A 20,958-nucleotide genomic window follows, 5' to 3' on the forward strand; every position below is an offset into this window, starting at 1 on the left:
GTTCGAGATAACGGTATATTTTGAAGCTTCAATTGTTCATAGTCTAACATATATGACAAAATTTCATTATCACTTTCTAACTCAAAAATATCAATCAATGACTCGTCGGGAACAATAAAATCATGTAGTGTTCCCGTTTTTGCATTAAAATCTCCAATAAGAGAGACAAACGAATTAAATTTATCAGCAAATTTTCAATTTCTTCAAATGCATCAGTATTTCCATATTTAGAATTTTCCGGTGGTATATAAATACATGTATACATAAGATTATTTTAAGTAAAGTGTAGGTCAAACAAATTTTCTAAATACTTTTGCTAACGCGGGGCTATTAAGTGCTTGACCAATTTAAGTATACACCTGTCTATGGTTAACGACTGTATATTCACCCGATCCTGCAATGTTAGCCAGTAATAGTGGAAATCTATTAGTAAAATTAGTCCGCTAGTAGTACTAATAACAGTATACATTTATACTGCACAGTACAAATGTTAGAAGTTGTAGAACTAACAACGTACAATATATACATATTACTTAGTACAAACACGGATCTTTTCCGGGATATTATGGCGTAGTATTACAGTTTCAGTGTTACCACTAATAAGGTTAACAACGTACTTGTTATATTACCCGGATCAACGCCGGGAACAACTTCTGCGGTAAGCGACTGCTTATGTCAGTTTTTGAAACAACACAAATTGTAATTATGGAGTATTACGATATTAGTCGTTATAAGCGACAGCTTTTATAGTTAAAACAATACTCTAAATAGTCCTTTTCTTTTCTTTTTTTTAACGAATGCTTGCTATTCTAAAAAGACTGATTTTGCTTACTCGGAATCATAAAAAGTTTATTTATTTTGTAAAAACGGCTTTTTATTTGTTGGCTTTAGATATATACCTCCACCTGAAGCTAGGCAATAGCTCTTTGGCCAATAAACATCAGACTGAAAAATGAAACTATATTCATTTTTTTCTTCATCTTTTTAGGTTTTATTGGAAAATAGTTGCTATGACGGATCAGTTAGATGATACCTCAGTTCTCACTCCAGCATGATGCAAAATGTATCAAAATAAGCATATATGACTTAAGGATGTTCGCTCATTTTTGTCAGATATTCGGAATCCTCTGGTTTTATCCATTTAGTACCCATTAAAAAATTTGCCCATTAAGCCCTACTTTTCTTTTCATAATTTTATTACATATAGATTAAAAAGTCATATTTGAAAATCTTATAAAACCTTGTTATTTTTTCATAGTTTTTGAAAGAAAATGCTGCCAATGTTAATTTTATGAAAAATCTAGAGAGAATCATTTCCCGCCAAATTTTCAATGGCTTATATCTCAAAAACAAGCACACGGACCTATCATTTTTTTCTTCTTTTTAAGTTCCGTTATGATATTCTATAAATTCATAACAGTCTTGTTATTTTGAAACAGAGTAGCAAACATCCTTAAACATAACAGTTGGATTATCCATACCTGCATGATGGATTGGATACGAAATTTATTAAATAAGCATTATATGACATAAATCGACATAATGCGAAGCATACTTTTCATAACAATTATTGAGAATAATCTGTACATTGCATGTGCATAATCTGTATATATAATTTTTGAGAATATGTTCATGTGCCATGGTATTGTTTACTATTTTGAGCGCTCTTGAATAAAGAATATGTTATAAGACAATTTCGCAGTGTAATATTTTTTAAGATATATTTTTTCGTTTACATGAATTTAGACGCATTTTTTTGGAAAAGCAGTTACAAATATATATCAAATATAAACCAGGATTTATAAATGTTTTAACCTATTTATCGCCCCGTTTATCACTCGATTTATTTTTTAATGTTCTAAATTATTTTTATTGGAATCTAGGCTAAACCTCGGTGCTACTTTTAGGTATGCACCCAGATCTACAACGTACGTCACGAGTCACGTGTTATTTGTAAGTTTCCAGCCGCCATTTTTGGAATTTTGAAGCGATCAAAGGTAAGTATTCTATGATTTATTTGCCATGAAAGCATGTATCGGTAAAAATATATAGACAAGCACATAACAGGGGTCGATACTGACATGGTTTAGCATTACTGTTTCATGTTAACACGACTTAACTTTTCAAACACTCTCAAAAACCGTGAGCGGATCCTGCATCTGTACAATGTCAACATTGACGTTTGTGAAAGTACTATCTTTTCCCTCGTAACAGAATGATAAATATCCGAGGGGGGGGGGGGGGGGGGGGGGGGGGGTACAAGTCAAATCGGCACCTGGTTAAATCGGCATCTAGTCAAATCCAATAATATTTCATTATTTGATACAATATAAACAGATAAATAATTCAAAAAATCTCAGTAAAAATGTATAAATGATCTTTCTATCTTTAAATTATTGTTGGGGTTTGGCTTTAATTTATATTACTCATTACATCTACATATAGCATGTATAGTTAAAAATCACCAAGCAGTTAGAATACATATTATAAGTTTTCTCAACAATCTATGACTGACGTTTTGAATAGTTATCTTTTCAATTGATATTAATAACTTTTATCAATTACAATTTACAGTTATTATTACATAATTTATTAACATGTTTGTTTGTTTTAAATCTAAACAGGTTGTTATTGATGTTTTTTTACTTTAAAAACTTAGTAAAATACATGAAGCCATTACACAAGCTGTTGTTGTTTGATCATGAGAAAATTAGAAGCAGGAAAAGGGGAAATTATGAGTCCCTTTCATTACTATCACTAATCAACCTTGAATGTCAATTAAGGTGTTTTTTTTCAGGAAAGTTTAAACAGCATTAAACCAACAATAATGGAAAATTCTCCTTTAGTCATGTTGGTTAAAACAGAGACATATATATGTCTCTGGTTAAAACATGCATAAAAATATCTATAAATACCGCGAATACACATCAAGTTGAATGGAAAAAATACATGCACAGAAACCACCCAAAAATGAAAATAAGTCAATATTTCTAGACAACGCCTTGTTTATTTTAATCTATTTGCTTCAAATACTGAAAATATTTAACATGGGTGGCGAAATGACTACATCGGGTGCCGATTTAACAAGGTACCAATTTTGACCAAGTGCAGATTTGATCTCAGGTTACATTTGTACAAGGAGACAAAATTCAGCTAAATACCAAAAATTGCAAATACAATTACACATAACCCAGAGATCATTATTTGCTTTCCAAAATAAATTACTGTACCAATCGGAATTTTAGCCTGTGACCCTTTGCACAGAAAGTCTCTGCTCTACCAACTCAGCTAAATGAGTAATCCACAAGCACATGTTTAAGTATCAACAAGGTAAGACCTAATGACATACCGGCAATGTCAACATCACTTACCCTGGCTGTGTAAGTGTAATTTCATTCCACCCTGTTTTTATTCCAGGTGACTGTTTTTCACTAGAGAATATTGGATGTAAATAGTGTGAAAGCGTCGATCTTGATCATTGTTTTTGTCCAGCCTGTGACTATTGTCGCAGAAAGCTCGACATAGGGATAGTGATCCGGCGGCAGCGTTAGCTAACTTCTTAAAAGCTTTATATTTTAGCAGGTAGAAGACCTGGATGCTTCATACTTTGTATAAAGATGCCTCATGTTACGAAGTTTCCGTCTGTCACATGTCCATTGTCCTTGACCTCATTTTCATTGTTCAGTGACTACTTGAAAAAAAAGTTAAGATTTTTTGTAATGTTAATTTCTCTCTCATTATGAGTAATAGTATAACTATATATGGTAAGGTATGTGCGTAGCTTGCAAGGTCCTTATGCCCGTCAGACAGTTTTCACTTGACCTCTACCTCATTTCATGGATCAGTGAACAAGGTTAAGTTTTGGTGATCAAGTCCATATCTCAGATACTATTAGCAATCGGTCTTATATATTCGGTGTATGGAAGGACTGTAAGGTGTACATGTCCAACTGGCAGGTGTCATCTGACCATGATCTCATTTTCATAGTTCAGTGGTTATAGTTAAGATTTTGTGTTTTGGTCTATTTCTCTTATACTGTATGCAATAGGTCTACTATATTTGGTGTATGGAATTATTTTATGATGTACATGTCAGTCTTGTAGGTTTTATTTGACCTTGACCTCATTTTCACGGTTCATTGCTCAGTGTTAAGTTTTTGTGTTTTGGTCTGTTTTTCTTAAACCATAAGCAATAGGTCAACTATATTTGTTGTATTGAAGAATTGTAAGCTGTACATCTCTGTCTGACATGGTTCATCTGACCTTGACCTCATTTTCATGGTTCATTGGTCAATGTTTAGTTTTCTTGGTTAAGTCTGTTTCTTAGAAACTATAAGCAATAGGTCAGCTATATTTTGTGTATTGAATAATTGTAAGGTGTACATGTATTTCTTGTTTGGTTTATATGACAGTGACCTCATTTTCTTGGATCATGTTAAGTTTATGTGATAGTTGTAGTAAAGCTTTATATTTAGGACTATCAACATAATATCAATGATTAGTATTTAAGAAGGCGAGACATTTCAGGATGTGCACTCTTGTGTTTATATTAGACCAGTTTATTGTTTAATACATAAATTAATAGGTTAAAATTAGAATAGTTTTCAAGGAACCAGTTTCATTATAAATAGATATTGACATTGAAGATATGATTTTATATCGAAGTCTACCAAAACGCAAATGCACAGAAAAACTTTAGCAATCCAGTATATATGAATATTGCAATTTAGTGACAATTTAAAAGCATATATTATATGATTTAATTGATGGTTTTCATTAGAAAAATTATCAAAATTTAATTTGTAAATAAATCATTATATTGTGTTATCATGTAGTGTTCAAAGTGAGTACTACATGTAAAATAGTTCATCAGAAGACATCACTGTATATGAATCTTAAATACTTAAGTGTGATAAATCCCAGTTCAAAGTAACTAGTGCAATCATTCCAGGTACAAAATCACTAGTCAGTAGTGTAATAATTCCTGGTTCAAAATCACTAGTGTTATTGTAAGCCATAATAGTGTCCTGTGAAAAAGTGTCCAGTTGGACAGTTTTTCATAGAATTTTGGTATTTAATAATGTCCATTGCCATGATATATTGTCCCTCAAGTAGACAGATTTTTACTGCAAAAGTTATGAAATAGTGTCCACCCACAGGACAAGTTTTCATACTAGTTGCTATTAAATTGTGTCCTCCAAGGGAAGTAATACAAAGGTCATTAAAAAGTTTTATTGTACTTGAAATTTTAATAAAATCAGAAGGATTGAGTAGAAATTGATTTATATAAACAAACAAATAATGGATGGAAGTGAATATAGATACATTTAAGTTCTAAGAAATACCCAGCTAATGCTAATAACAATGAAAGAAGAACAATAAGAAGGGAGTGTGTAAAGTATAAAATCAAATGTGAAGAACTTAACTATATTTATCATGAGAAGAAGGCAAAAGAAAATATTGAATTTTGGTATTAAATAATAATGTCCATTGCCATGCAATATTGTCCCCTAAGTGGACAGAATTTTACAGCAAAAGTTATGAAATATGGTCCACCTACAGGACTAGTTTTCGTAGTAATTGTTATCAAATTGTGTCCTCCAAGGAAAGTAATATTGAACAGCATCTGTTACTTGTTTGAATTTAAATCATTATACATGTATATATATATATATATATATATATATATGTTGAAAACATATACAAGTCTAAATTGAAAACGACGTTCAAACCTATGATTGCGTTGGATAAAAACCGCAATTTTTATATGTGTGCATATATATATATATATATATATATATATATATATATTAAAAAATAAGAAGATAAGGATGGTATGAGTGCCAATGAGACAACTCTCTGTCAAAGTAACAATGTATTTAAAGTTAGCAATTACAGAATTATAGTATTAAATAATGTCCATGTTCATGGACACTTTTTCATACCTGAGGACATAATTTCATAGGAAATTGTGTCCGGGACACATTTAAATAAGTAAATATTGTCCATGGACAGTATTTACTATGAAATAATGTCCGGTGGACATTATTTCATGGGGACATTAATAAATCCTACATTATCAGAATCCTGGTTCAAAACATTTATGTGAACATTCCATGGATGAAAAACACTAAGTTTACTTTGTCCATTTTTTACATAAATCAGCTATGCAAGTTAAATAGTTAATTCAAATATCCCCCAAAAATACCAAGCCCCATTTTTTATACATTTCCCCTTCAAAAAACTCTCTATAGAATTTTATCAAGAGTGGTGAATATTTTACTCTGGACCTGGATTAAAAACCCTAGTGAATTTTTGTTGGTGGATTATAAACACTTGGGATTTTCATCCTCCACTGGCGGAATCAAACCACTGTTACAACTGCATGTAGGTTTTACTTTTAACCAGTCCCTTGGTTTTTTTGTGTGTTGCTTAAGTGTTTTGTGTGTGGTTATAAATACACTTTGAAAATATGGAAAAAAAATTCAAATAGTTATAATTGCCATATAATAATAATAGTATAGGTAATATAATAATTTTTTTTTTTTATTACATATTGTGTGAAAAGATTGATTATGCTAATGGTTTGTTTATATTTTCTTTGTTGAAGCTCCGTGCCTAGACTGCAGTTTTTGGCAATTCTCAACATTAGGAAAGAAAACTTGAAAGAAAACTTGAAACAGCAACCAAGATACAGATACATGTATGAACAGTTATTGAATATGTAAAACTTTTATTTTAGCGTACTCAACATCACCTGATTTTGTACTTGAATTAACGTTTTCTGGCTTTCTAATGAACATTGAAAATTTATACTACTCTTATTGGAGACTCAGTTGCAGCAAATTACATTAAATTTAAATTCAAAAGAACACACATTCTAAAATTGAGAATCATTTGAGAACTGAAATGGGGAATGTGTCAAAGAGAAAACAACCCCACCAAAGAGCAGAAATAATCCAAAGGCTACAAATAGGTCTTCATCTCTAGCCAATGTAGAATAAACAATCAGCACTATGCACAAGTCCTAGTCACATGTCAGAATAGGTACATTGTAAATGAAGAAACTAAGCAAAATGACCATGATACATAAATTTACAAAGTTCTACTATCAGTTACTGGCATGCCAGTTCCAGATTTGAACTAAACTGATTGACAGATTATGTCTTCATCATATGAAAATCAAGCATAATCCCTCCTGTTTAGGGTGTAGTATCATACCATGGTTAAAAATATGAGAAGAACATAAAATTGAGAATGGAAATGGGGAATATGTCAAAGAGACAACAACCCGACCAAAGAGCAGACAACAGCCGAAAGGCCACCAATGGGTCTTCAATGCAGAGAGAAAATCCTGTATCTTGCCAATACCGGTACCTGGTTTTAGAATAAATGTGTTTACATCTGATTTAACGACCCTATGAATGAATCAATATTAATTCCAAAATATGCCATCTTTAATTACCCCAAAACAGTATCGTTACTATATATCCCTTCTAAATAAGTCAGATTAAACTTTTATAAACTGAGGTTTACTGGGGTGACTAACAACATTTTTGTGCTTTGTATAGAATATTACCATAAAATATTTGATGTGAAATTTAATTGCACATCCAAAGTGAAATACCTGAACGTATAAGATGTCTACATGTTGATCTTTATTTATGAATGATGTCCTTGTACCGATTATAATATTTCGTAAATGTTTTGACTAGTTTGTGATATCAAAAACTTTGATGTAATAATTTTCAGTAATACAGAAATTTCTTCCATTAAAATCAAATATGTTGTTACATACACGAGCGAATCGAACAAGTTCAGATATGTATAAACGTTACTCCATAAGATGGAGAGAATTGAATGTCAATAAATGTTTCTTATAATTAGTTCTTGAATAAATTCCAGTAGTATTGCTTTTTTCAAAGATAATATTGTATTATGATGTCATTTTGTGGGGAAAAAATCCCTCTAAACTATTCTATTAGTTAGCTAATTATTCACATACATGAATAAATCCTTATTTTCAGGTACATATGCCCTTAAAGTTTTTGATGAAGTTAAGAGCAAGATACTATCCCATCCAGCAGTGATACGGTATGACCAATTCCCAGACAATATGACAAAGAATAACAATTGGACACCAACAGTTCACATATGAGAAGATGTTTTTAGGGTAAACCACATTGCCGGTCTTCAAATGACACAGAAATTAACAACTATAAGGTCACCGTACCCCTTCAACAAAGAGCAAAACCAACACCACATACATGACATAGTCACCTATAAAAAGCCCCAAAATAAAAAAAAGTAAAACAATTCTAACGAGAAAACTAATGGCCTAATTTATGTAAAAAATAATATGTATTACTCAGCAACAAATAACAACTACTGAATTCGTAACATATGTTCCTGACATGGGACAGGCACATACAAATGTGCAGGATTAAACTAGTTTGAAGATGCCAACCCTTCCCCTAACCAGGAACAGTGGTGTAACAGTACATCATAACAACAAACTATAAACTTTAAATCAGTTGAAAAAGGCTTAACTCATCTCATGGATACGAATAGAATTACATGTAACAAAAACACAAATTGGACATGGATGAGTACTTGTACATCCCAACAACAAAAACTAGAAAACTAATGGCCTAAAGTAATTAATGAACAAAAAAATGAACGAAAAACAAATATGTCAAGAGTTTTGTGCCGACCACCTTTCCATCAGGTGGTCAGCTTTTTTTTCAAATTCCGTTTTTTTTTTTTCCGTTCCACACCGTAAAAATTTAAATACTAATTGCGCCTCGCTGATTTGTTTTCATAGACAAAAATGGCAGATCGTCAAATTTCAATGTTTTCTTTTATTAATCGGGGGAAGAGAAAGGCAGATGACGATGGTGATAAGGAAAATTCTAGGCCAAATAAGTCAACTAAAATGGATATTTGTATTGAAATTGTTGAAATTGAAAAAAAGCATCAAAACAACGGAAAAGGCACGCAAGCGAAGATAAATATGAACAGGACTTTAAATGGCTAATCGTCACAGAGGAAGATTATTACTGTTCTGTGTGCCAAAAATACAGCACTAAAGCGAGGAACAGGACAGAAACTTGGATCGATAGGCCATGCATTCGCAGGAGAAGGGAGTCCTGCAAAAGCCATCTAGCTAGCTGCTATCCGAGATGCACAAAACTAATTTGTCAAATCAAATCAAAGAAGAATATTTGACAGTTTATGTGACTACATCTATTTATTTTTGTTCAATTCCATTAAATGTGAATACAATACTAATCCTTCTTTTTGTGACCCCTACCCACAGTAAAAAAAAAACCAGGTTGGAAATGTTTTAAAAAAAACAACACCCCGTTGCAAGTGTTTTTTTCAAAACACCCACCTTACCTTAGTGAAAAAAGGGGAACACTGTATGTAACACAGCAACAATGGCAATTAATTAACCACTGAATAACAGGGTCCTGACTTGGACAGGCACAAACACTTAAAGTATAGATCTGAGAGTACTCACAGTTACTGACAGCTAGTTCATGTAGTTCAAAGCCAATAACAACTAATAAAAAAAATCATGCATCTAAGACTAATTAAATTATCAATTAATACACATGCAACATCCATATATATGTATATAACTATATGATATTTAGTTTGATTTTAATTTACTGATAACAAATCAATATTAATACCAATAAAAGCAATATTCAAAGATCTAATTACAGTGTTGATTTTGGTAACCTTTTCGAATAAGTTTTTTTAAAGGATCTATAAGTTTACCTGGATCGTTTCTAAATTTCTGGGCTAGGAAAACAATTTAACATATGATCAACATATACATTTGTACTCATATTTGTTCTTTTTTTCTTTTGAGGCAGACTTCATACATGTACAGGAGCTTCTAAGGAGGAATTGAAAAGAAGATTGCATTATCCTTAACTTCACATTTTGCTATAAAGATGATTTCCTTTTATTGAATAATTCAAAGAATGGTGACTTTGTTGAACGCATGTATCCCATTGAACTTGAAATAAAGGATTCAACAGATACAGGTAAATCTGCCTCATATCTTAACTGACATCTAGAAATAGACAATGAGGGTCGGTAAAGAACAAAACTTTGAAGACTAAAGAGATGATTTCATCTTACTAATTATGAACTTTATATTTCTGCAGTTACCACGATCCCAATATGGCGGAGGTAGAAATAAGTAAAATCGATTTCTGCTAATTTTCCGTTTAAATGTGTTGTTTTCAAGAACTACTCAGCCGCCAGGTTGATCTGTATGGTTTTGTTGTGTATGTGTGTTATAAATATCATGTATGGCCTCATTACCGAAATAATATCCATCAAATATTTTAGGAAGATAATCGTAACTTAAATAAAAAGATAATGGTAACTTGTGGACAAATCACTTGAAAGATTAATTGTAACTGCAGAATATTTCAATGATAATAGCTGTTGATTTTGATTTAAAAAAAAGAAAATCATCACTGGTGTTAAACTGATCATAGAAACTGCAGTTACCACTATCCCAATATGGCTGAAATAAGTAAAATCGATTTCTGTTAATTTCTCTGTAAACATGTTGTTTACGAGAATTAGTCTGCTGCTAGCTATGTTGATCTGTTGATGGGGACAGCGACTATATCTAAATGTTGCTTGAAAGTTTGATAGTGTTACCAGAAATAGTGCATACATAGTTATCTTAAACTAATTTACTTTTTGCTTTGTAGATATATATTCTATATATTTCGCAAAAGTTTAAATTGAGGGTAAATATTGATTGGTATTGAGTATACTTAAAGAGGTAAAACATGTACATGTATTCATTAATTTAAATGATTTTAAAGTTTTATTAGATAAAAAAATCAATCAATCAATAACCGTTTTAGCGTGCCCTTAGTACTGGCAACTTGGCTTGTGATACTCTCTGGGACTTGCAGTTCACTTACAGATATATCGACCTAGTAGTAGTTATAAGATTTTAAATAGTTACAATGATCTGGCGCTGCAACAGATGTGTATTTGACAACTCATATTAAGTCTTTTTTAAGTGATTCTCTAGACCAAAACCTAATATGCTACAAATGTCAATTGCCATAATTTGATCAAACTATCTTCTGTTTTTCTGGACAACTTGATATATCCTCTCTCTGAAACACAATTTGTTTTGACCTGCATCTCATTTTAGAATATAACTATGATTTCCCATTTTATGTTATGGCTTGATGGACAGACCGTATATCAAAAAGCTGTGATTAAAATAACTTGTCAATATTTTATGCTCAACCTATATATACCTATCACAATTTTCACAATAATTAAAAAATAAACATCACAAAAAATATTGATTTAAATGTAAAGTCCTATGCATACCAGTTATTTTTTTTTTAAATGTGAACTGTAGAAGCTAGGTCATTATTTGTATTGATATGCCAGGAATAGATTGTCATTATTCACAGTTATACTGTGGAACATGCTTTTTCCCCAACTGTCAAAATTATATTAAAAAATGTCTACTTCTTTCAGGTGAATCCTTGCTGGGTCATTGAAAAACCTACTGGAAGTTCTTCTGATACTGGAAATTGAAAACAAATGGTCAGTATGATTACATTACCAGCATTGTATAAAATTCCTGTGGTAAAGAGGATATCGATTGCTTGGGTAAATGTCAAGCATAAATACATTGTACTTCATTTCCACTTCATATTGACATTGTTGATGTCGGTGTATAAGATGATAATATGATGTTTTACAGTATTACAAAGGAAAATAATAGATTGTAAATTACCCAAGTTTATTCTCTTTATTTATATCTTAATTTTCTCTTTCCTTAGTTACAAATGTTGTTTTAACTTAATTAAGTGAGTGTTGAATGTAAAAAGATAGAGATGTGGTATGATTACCAATATGACAGCTATCCACAAATGATGTGGATATAAGGGACAATAAATAATGCCTTCAACAATGAGTATTAAAGATCTGAACTTGACAAATTAAAAAGAATAACGACCAGATTTATGACAAAATAAAATGAAAAACAATTAATATGGAAACTAACCACTGAATTTCAGGCTCCTGGTTCCAGATTTTGGACAAGCACATACAGATTTTAATTTGGTTTAACTTGTGAGCACTTAACCAAGGAATATTAACAATATGTAACAAAAAATCTCTCCTTTGGCTTACCTTCTATTGAGTTCTTGCATAGAGTTTTCCATCTATCAGGAAACTGACTTATTTAATTCAAGAAATCCACAATTATTTATTTTTATTTTTCTCTTTATATATTGCATTTTTTCCTTAATATATCAAAAGCTATAATAGAAGAGAAGAGAACGATACCAAATGAACATTCAAAAGACCAACAGACAACCAATAGTGCACAAAACATATAACAGTAAAGACTGAGCAACAAGGACCCCACCAAAAACTGGGAGTGTTCTCAGGTGATCTGGAAGGGTAGGCAGATCCTGCTCCACATATGACAATTGTATAGATGTAGAGATAATTTAACTTGGTTTAACTTGTGAGCACTTAAATATCAAAAATGGTCTAGTTTCTGGTGTCAAAATTTATGAAACCTGAAACTGTATTAAATGTTTCTCTTTTGTTTGGGACAGAATTAAGTATTTGTTTATGTGCATCACTAAAATATGCAAGACAGGCCCTACACCTGACAACCTCATGTTTTTTTATATGACTGCAAAAATATTTTGGGGTTTGCATAATGCTATGATGCTGTCGTTGTCGTCGTTGTCTGATGACACATTTGGTTACTGGACAATAACTTTAGTTAAAGTGAATTGATCTCCATGAAATTTTACAAGAAGGTTCAATACCACAAAAGGAAGGTTGGGATTGATTTTTGGTGTTATGGTACCAACAGTTCAGGATTTAGGGGCCAAAAATAAGTATTTTTATAGTTTCTGGACAATAAACTTGTGTGTAAGTGTATGTGTAGGATTAAATAGTGTCCCCCATGAAATTATGTCCCATGGACAAAATTTCACGGATATGACCTGTGAAATTTTGTCCAGGACAGAATTTTATTATAAAATATTGTCCACTTCTGTGTAAAAGTGTCCCTTGAAAAGATATTCTATTTTAACCTTTGTTGGATATTTTTTCATAGTGAAATCATGTCCAAATTGCATAAAAGTCTTGTCTAATACCAAACAATTTAATTACAATAAATAATAAGACTAAATCGACATTTGTTTTTAAATATACAGTAGGAATCAATGAACTGTTTTAACATCTTTGGATTGTCATTTTTAACAAGATCAATAATATCATGAATAATATTCATAAATACTCGATTGTCGCTTCTTCTTGCGCATACGTTTGGGTCTAAAAGGCATGTATATAAAACATTTCATTGTTTTTAATTTCAAATTGCTTGGCCTTCCTTCTAAATGATCTTCTTTCATTATTATTAAACTCTGGAGAGTATTGACCATCAAACAAAAAGTCATATAGCTGTTTATATTCACCACTTTCCATATTTGTTCACATCTGTTGTCTTGATTTAAATTTCAATTATGATTTGACTAATTGATTAAAACATTTCAATGATTGCTAAATTATGTCCCTTCTTTAGGGACAGAAAAAACAGCTACACTATGAAAAATTGTCCCATGTGACATATTTTTATAAAACATCTATGAAATTATGTCCAAGTACTAGGGACAATTTTTCACTAAGGGAGACACTATTTTATTGTCGAGCCTTCGACTTAAGTCGAAAAAGCGAGACATAGCGATCCTACATTCCGTCGGCGGCGTCCACAAATATTCACTCTGTGGTAAAGTTTTTCAAATTTTAATAACTTTCTTAAACTATCCTGGATTTCTACCAAACTTGGACAGAAGCTTGTTTATGATCATAAGATAGTATCCAGAAGTAAATTTTGTATAAATAAAATTCCATTTTTTCCGTATTTTACTTATAAATGGACTTAGTTTTTCTGCCAGGAAATATTACATTCACTCTGTGGTTAAAGTTTTTAAAATTTTAATAACTTTCTTAAACTATCCTGAGTTTGTACCAAACTTGGACAGAAGCTTGTTTATGATCATAAGATAGTATCCAGAAGTAAATTTTGTAAAAAAATTAATCCATTTTTTCCTTATTTTACTTTTAAATGGACTTAGATTTTCTGCCAGGAAACAACATATTCACTCTGTGGTTAAAGTTTATAAAATTTTAATAACTTTCTTATACTATTTTGGATTTGTACCAAACTTTGACAGAAGCTTGTTTATGATCAAAAGCTAGTATCTAGAAGGAAATTTTATAAAAAAATAAATCCATTTTTTCCGTATTTTAATTTTAAATGGACTTAGATTTTCTGCCAGGAAACAAAACATTCACTCTGTGGTTTAAGTTTTTAAAATTTTTATAACGTTCTTATACTATTTTGGATTTGTACCAAACTTGGACAGAAGCTTGTTTATGATCAAATGCTAGTATCTAGAAGGAAATTTTGTTTTCTTCCAGTTAACATTACATTCAGTCTGCAGTTAAAGTTTTTAAACATTTATTAGATTCATAAACTATCCTGGATTTTTACCAAACTTGGACAGAAGCTTCTTACAATCAAAAGATAGTATCAAGAGGAATATTTTTATTGATTTACTTCCTCATTTTTGTTGAGCCTGTGATTAACAGAAAAAGTAGGCGAGACACTGGGTTCCTCGGAACCCTTACAAATTTTAGTTTACAATATTGATATTCTGTCCCGTGAACGAAATTTCACAGATGAACTGTGAAATATAGTTCAAGAAGACACAATTTCATGGGACAATGGATCTCTCTGAAATTATACCACAAGGTTCCATATCACAAAGGGAAGGCTGTGATTGAGTTTGGGGGTAATTAATTGCCCCAAACATGCAGGACTCAGGGGCAAAAAAGGGGCCAAAAACAAGTTTTGTTTTCTAGTTTCCAGACAATAATTTGTGTTTAAGTGTATGGATCTCTCTAAAATTTGCCTACATGGTTCCATTCTACAAAGGGAAGGCTGGGTTTGAGTTTGGGGGTAATTGCTCCAGGGGGGGGGTTCAAACTTTTTTTAATTTCAAATTTTTTGTAAAGTTTTAAGAAGAAATCTTTAAATGCACAGTATTGCGCAATTGATTTTTAAGATCTTTGACAACATTTGTTTCTTGTCAGAAACCTATATTATGTCAAAAATTTGATCAGAATCCAAATTCAGACAGTAGCAAGCTTGAATATTGTGTCCAAATTTGCCCCAACTGTTCATGGTTCTCCCTCTGCGGTCGTATCAGGCTGCGCTCAGCGAAGCATTTCATTAGTTTCTTTGTTGATTTCAAAGGTATAGGGAAATCATGAATTTTAAATATCAAACAAAGTAAATATATCTTGTAGTCTAGTGTGTTTTAGTTGCATTGCATATCATATCTGTTATCCCTTGTAAAAGAAACTTTTCTTACGTTAGACTATATTTTTTTTCACAAAATAAAACAAATTATTTTTTCATATTACAACAGGGACAGCATTTTTTTTTACCACCACCACCCACAGAAATAAAAATTAATTAGAACAACACTCCCTTTGCATTTTGGTATTTCAAATACAACCACCCACATAAAATTTAAAAAAAAATACCTTCACTGGGGGGACATAATATTTTCTGGAACAGCCCTTATATGTTTTTTGGGGGACATAGTATTTTCTGGAACAGCCCTTTTATGTTTTAGTATAAAAAAAATAGATTTCAAATTTTATCTATTTCAAGTTGATAAACACAAAAAAACCTGTGATAAATTATCTATATTACTCCAACCCAGCTAGATATCAGATGTGGTATTAAGTTTGCCAATGAGACAACTCTCCACCAGAGACCTAATGATGTAGATGTTAATGATAAACCACACATTGAAATGCCTACCTGCTCATTCTGGATATGACATCAAATTTTTCATTATCGAAACAAAATACATTTTACTATCTGTAGCTAGTAACATTATTTTTATACTCTTCATAGATTAGTTTTTGCAAATTAAACTATCTCTTGCAGATGGATTCTATAATCAGAGGGGAGATGTGAAAAAAATCTTTATTAAAGTAGGTTGATAATTCAAATTGAAAAATTCAATTTTAGCACTAACAGGTGGTTTTGCATTTCATTTATTAAAAGTATTATAATTAATAATAGCCATGAAACAATGATTTTATTTTCAGGTCATTTTGGAAGAAAATTGATAGAGGAAAGATACAGATATACAAGAATTTCATATTTGAAATGCACTTAATATTTCTTTTGTATATGATCACCAAATTTTGGCAGTCAAATAAGGCCAATTAAAATTAATTGATAGATTTTCATCCCCGCCCGCCCCTCTGAAAATGTCCCGCTGCGATTTTTTTTATTTTTAAAAATATACGATTTCCGGATTTTGTTCATTTACGTTACCGGTAACCGCCGATAATTTCGATTCATTTAAACTTCCTTTTTCAAATTTCGGTTTTCGTATTTCTTCGAGTAATATAAGTCGACATATTCTTCTGCTCAATGATGACAACATTATCTTTTGAGAATATAGGTTGATTACTATAGAAGGACATAAATTATTCGGCTTACGAGTAATTGGCGTTGTCCAAGAACGGTAATCACGGTTTGTCACAAATTTCAGTGAATATAAAACCGTCGATTATTTTATTTATACAATGACATTGTGTAAGGAAATTTAGACTGTGAATGATATCCAAAGCGCAAAAATCGTGGAACACATTGATACAAAATCATGACTGGAATAAAGAAATTAACACAAGCACGAACTTGTGCGATTTATGACCGTATATTGAGTACAAAGAGTCGGCCAACGTACAAAATGTATTATAGCTGCCATGGCTTAGATTTACCTCCAAAGCTGTCATTTCAGCCCTTCAATAGAGTTATTAAATAACTTTTTTTTTTTGGTTCAGTTCATGTTTTACATTGTAATTATATTTGCACCTTGCATAAGAATCTTAAAAGCATGAACCCTAGTATTTTCAACACAGTTTGAGTTTTCATTTCACTCTGTACTCATAATATTTGTGTTGCATACCAATGCATATGCTTCATTTTATGGGCACTATAAATCATAACTTAGAAAGCAAAAAATGATCTATGTAGTCTAAAAGAGAACATTTTTCCACGTTTTTGCTATTTACTAAAAATTGGTTTCTAAAGCGGCAATTACATGTAGAACAATGGTTGCCAATCGGAAATATTGATTTAAGAATTAAAACAAAAATGTAGAATTCCTTATATAAACATGATATAAGCTTATTATTACCCTTGTACATTGTGTATATGAACAACACGTCTCAAAATGGTTAAGGAGGAAATAAAAATTAAAAAAATAAATCCTCCCACCCGCCCCATTTTTTTCAAAAATCTGGATGAAAATCTTCTTATTAATTTTAGTTGGCCTAATGGTATCATTGTTATCTTTGCCATATAAACAAATATACCTGGTAAAATTTGTTCATTAGAGGAAACTTTAATTACAAATATCTATTCACATTAAATTTAGATGATTTTTTTACCAATTTTTTAATTTTAAAAATAAATCAATTGTTTTTATTCTGTGGGATTCAAAATGTTTTGCCATTTATGATAATCTATTTATTTTGAATAGTCTGAAATACATTTCATGAAAATTTCAAATTCAAAATAAGGCCTCTACAGTGCATACTCCATCACAAATTGAGGTAATGTTAGTATTGATTCTGAGGTAAAGGAGTAGGGGCATTAAGGCCCAGTTTTGGCACAAGAAAATAAAATGTTTGACAACTTTTTCAAATTGGCACATAATGTTTGGAAATGCATTGAGTGAAGAAATATAAATGAAAAACATAAGATTGTTTATATGATGACGTCACAGTTACGTCATAATATGTACCGTTTTCATGAAAAAGATGAAAAATGCAGAATTTTCGCAATTTTTCATCGTTATTTCCATTACGGAAACATCGTGCGCAGCCAAGAAACAACAAAATAATTTAAGAGAAGCTTTATTATAACTATTGAAATAATCTCGCCAAATATAAAGTTGTTTCTTGGGTGCGCACATACTTTGCCAATCTTAAATATACTTAGAATTTGATGAAAAACAAGGAAATTCAAGAAATTTTATAAAATATACAAATTTCGTCATGGTTTGTTGCCATGGTAGCTCGTTTAATGTGAAATTTGTTTTTATTTTCTGAAAACCTTGTACCTTAGTCTAGTTAGGACAAATTTAAGGATATGTATGATAACTTTTAAATTTGCAGTAATATTTGGGCCAAATAAGGGGCTTATTGCCCCTGCTCCTTTGTTGCATTTATTATTTTAATGCGGTCAACATATTGCTAGGTCATCATATTAGTGTGTCCAGCATATTGTGGATTCATGAACAGTAATGAGTGCAAATTAGCATAAATATGTGGTCAATTTATGCTGAGACTACATAATTTTTTATTTTGGTTATTATTATTAGTATCCACAGTTGTTGTGCATCATAAATTTTTAGAAATGTCTTCTTATAACAGCATTTTAACAAAAACTTATATATAGATGTATTAAGATAAATTTAGTAACTTGTATTAGGACGTCAGCAAAAATTGATAAATAATATAGGCCTATTATGTATTCCATGGGACAGATTTTGTTTTAGTCCATTTTTGTATAAATGTTGCACCTTTATTTTATCTTTTTCTAGATTTTATATGTGGCTCCACTCCTCACCCATTGACATGCTGGTTAAAAAGTAAAGAACACTATATATATATGAATATTTCAGCAAATTATGGTGGCAAATCTGTTAATTTTTTTAGAATAGTCATAAATTTTGCCAAATTATGCAAAAAATATTGTTTTAACAAAAACCCACATACATTTTAGTGGAAAAGCCCTCACAAACTTTCATTGCTTATTAGCATAGATGCAACAAGAACATTAACTAGTTGATTTATAAATTGTAATGTTTGTGACTCATGTTGACTGAAATGACATTGTATGAAATAAAGTTTGTGCCAAAAAATATTATTACTAGTTTGAACCCAATATTATATGCAAGTTATTAGTACCTTACTGATGAAGTCAAAGGGAACTATAGGTTTGCACGCCGTTTGTCGGACTATCAGATCAAGTTAACAGTTTTCCACACTTTTTCGTCAGGCTTGAAGATATTTATTTGATATCTCTTGTATAGTTCTGATTGAATGCATTTGTTTTATTTTGTCTCCCCTGTGATGAAACACTATATTTTGGTGTATCGAATGATTGTAAGGTGTACAAGTCAGTCTGACAGCTACATGAACTGTACCATATTTTTATGGTTCATTGGTTAATGTTAAATTCTCACAGTTTGGTCTGTTTCTTAGATACTGTAAGCAGTAAGTCAACAGTATATGATGTATGGAATGATTGCAATCTGTACATTATATATGGTCTGATATTGAACTCATTTGTATGGTTCATTGGTCAATGATCAATTTTCATACTTGCCGGTACTTTGATTTCTCAGATGTTATCAACTATCAGATTTAGTGTGTGGTACGATTGTTTGGTGTATATGACCTTGATCCAACAGAGATTGTGGATTTAAGCAATTAAAGATTATCTGGCTTTCAACAAGGAACAATCGAATAACTCCGACTCATTTAGGTGCATGAAGGTTGTATAGAGTTTACTTATCGAAAAACTGTTTCATTGATATGTGAACGTTATATAGGTTCTATGCTTATCTGATAGCTCGAATAGCTCTGTTTCATTGGTGTATGAACGTTGTATAGGGTTATACACCTCAAATAAATTTGTCTCATTGGTATATGAACGTTATATAGGGTTTATACCCATCGAATAACTCTGTCTCATTGGTGTATGAACGTTGTATAGGGTATATACCCATCAAATATTGCTGTCTCATTGGTGTATAAACGTTGTATAGGGTCTATATCCATCAAATAACTGTCTCATTGGTGTATGAACGTTGTATAGGGTAATATACCCATTACATAATTGTCTCATTGGTGTATAAACGTTGTATAGGGTCTATATCCATCAAATAACTGTCTCATTGGTGTATGACCGTAAGGTTGTATATTGTTTATACCCATCGGAAAAACTTTGTCTCATTGGTGTATAAACGTTGTATAGGGTTTATACCCATCGAATAACTCTGTCTCATTGGTGTATGAACGTTGTATATGGTATATACCCATTATATAACTGTGTCTCATTGGTATATGAACGTTGTATAGGGTATATACCCATCGAATAACTTTGTCTCATTGATGTATGAACGTTGTATAGGGTATATACCCATCAAATATCGCTGTCTCATTGGTGTATGAACGTTGTATAGGGTATATACCCATTACATAATTGTCTCATTGTTGTATGAACGTTATATAGGGTTTATACCCATCGAATAACTCTGTCTCATTGGTGTATGAACGTTGTTTAGGGTTTATAACCATCGAATAACTCTGTCTCATTGTTGTATGAACGTTATATAGGGTTTATACCCATCGAATAACTCTGTCTCATTGGTGTATGAACGAATATAGGGTTTATACCCATTGAATAACTCTGTCTCATTGGTGATTAACGTTGTATAGGGTATATAACCATTATATATAACTGTGTCTCATTGGTATATGAACGTTGTATAGGGTTTATACCAACTGATTAACTGTGTATCATTGGTGTATGATCGTTGTATAGGGTTTATTCCCATGGAATAGCTCTGTCTCATTGGTGTATAAACGTTGTATAGGGTTTATACCCATCAGATATCTCTGTCTCATTGGTGTATGAACGTTGTATAGGGTATATACCCATTATATAACTGTGTCTCATTGGTGTATGACTGTTGCATACACTACAAACCAGTAAAAGTCTGAAATGGCCTATATCTGTACTCGACTGTACTGATTTTTACTCGAC

At 31.4% G+C, this 20,958-nt stretch overlaps 1 long non-coding RNA gene across 5 annotated transcripts; it reads left to right on the top strand.

Moving 5' to 3' along the window:
• Window positions 1–1,771: 1,771 nt before the first annotated feature.
• Window positions 1,772–19,053, top strand: LOC127734881 (uncharacterized). Of its 5 annotated transcripts, none has more exons than XR_007997800.1 (6): window positions 1,772–1,997; window positions 6,610–6,702; window positions 8,027–8,172; window positions 9,880–10,057; window positions 11,538–11,606; window positions 16,218–19,053. It is a non-coding gene; the product is annotated as an uncharacterized LOC127734881 (long non-coding RNA). The 5 variants fall into 5 exon arrangements; XR_007997798.1 differs by having other exon boundaries at window positions 9,884–10,057; XR_007997799.1 differs by having other exon boundaries at window positions 1,856–1,997; window positions 8,027–8,093; window positions 9,884–10,057.
• The last annotated feature ends 1,905 nt before the right edge of the window (window positions 19,054–20,958 follow it).

This window comes from Mytilus californianus, unplaced genomic scaffold (assembly GCF_021869535.1).
Source record: "Mytilus californianus isolate M0D057914Y unplaced genomic scaffold, xbMytCali1.0.p SCAF_3, whole genome shotgun sequence".
In the NCBI taxonomy this organism is placed as follows: Eukaryota; Metazoa; Mollusca; class Bivalvia; order Mytilida; family Mytilidae; genus Mytilus; species Mytilus californianus.